General features: G+C 47.5%; 1 long non-coding RNA gene across 1 annotated transcript in view; it reads left to right on the forward strand.

The window, feature by feature from the left end:
- The first annotated feature begins 554 nt into the window (after positions 1-554).
- LOC108493848 overlaps positions 555-1084 on the forward strand; it is a 9785-nt gene continuing 9255 nt past the window's right edge. Inside the window, exon 1 of the long non-coding RNA XR_001873620.1 lies at positions 555-591. This is a non-coding gene — a long non-coding RNA (uncharacterized LOC108493848). The remainder of the gene's footprint in view (positions 592-1084) is intronic.

A 1084-nucleotide genomic window follows, 5' to 3' on the forward strand; every position in this document is an offset into this window, starting at 1 on the left:
TGGGAAGGGGAGGATTTAGGGGGAAAATCAGGAGGTAAAGAGAGAAAATCAGGAGGTTTAGGGACAAAATCTCTGTGTCAACTCCATGCAGAGGAAAAAATGTGGGAAGGGGAGGATTTAGGGGGAAAATCAGGAGGTAAAGAGAGAAAATCAGGAGGTTTAGGGACAAAATCTCTGTGTCAACTCCATGCAGAGGAAAAAATGTGGGAAGGGGAGGTTTTAGGGGGAAAATCAGGAGGTAAAGAGAGAAAATCAGGAGATCTGGGGACAAAAGGTCTCTTGTGAACTCCAGGCAGGTAAAAAAATGTGGAAATGGGGAAGTTTTACGGGGAAAATCAGGAGGTTAAGAGAAATAATCAGGAGTTTTGGAGAAAAAAATGTCAGCTCCAGGCAGGGGGAAAAAATTTGGAAAATGGAGTGTTTAGGGGGAAAATCAGGAGGTTTAAGACCTCGGGACACCCCGTTTCCCCCCTCTCTGGTTTTCCTGCTGCTGCTATTCCAGTTATTCCCCCTGTGTCCTTGTTGCCCTGGCACTGATGGTTTGTATTCCTGCAGGGAAATGTGGGTTTGTCTGGAAAACCGGGTCAGAAGGTGAGTCCTGGGGGGAGGAAGAAAAGCTTTGTTCCCTGTGAGGGTGGGGAGGGGCTGGTGTCTTAAACCCTTCTTATCCCCACCTTGGCCAACTTGGCTCTGGAAAACCTCTCCAAGCACAGCCAGGGAAGACCTTTCTCCAGTTCCAAGGGCTGGGTTATCCCTGGATATCAAACGGAAAAGGATCCCTCTTAATAATCCCCTCACAGAAACATCAGGACTGGCTTCTGGAAAACTGGTTTCTTAAACCCTTCTTATCCCCAGCTTGGCCAACTTGGTTTTTGGAAAACCTCTCCCAGCCACAGCCAGGGAAGACCTTTCTCCGGTTCCAAGGGCTGGGTTATCCCTGGATATCAGGTGGAAAAGGATCCCTCTTGATAATCTTAGGATCCGAGCAGGTGTCCCCTCACAAAAACATCAGGACTGGCCTCTGGAAAACTGTTTTTTTAAACTCTTCTTATCCCCAACTTGGCTTTTGGAAAAACTCTCCTAA

Source organism: Lepidothrix coronata, unplaced genomic scaffold, assembly GCF_001604755.1.
Source record: "Lepidothrix coronata isolate B3197 unplaced genomic scaffold, Lepidothrix_coronata-1.0 Scaffold20, whole genome shotgun sequence".
In the NCBI taxonomy this organism is placed as follows: domain Eukaryota; kingdom Metazoa; phylum Chordata; class Aves; order Passeriformes; family Pipridae; genus Lepidothrix; species Lepidothrix coronata.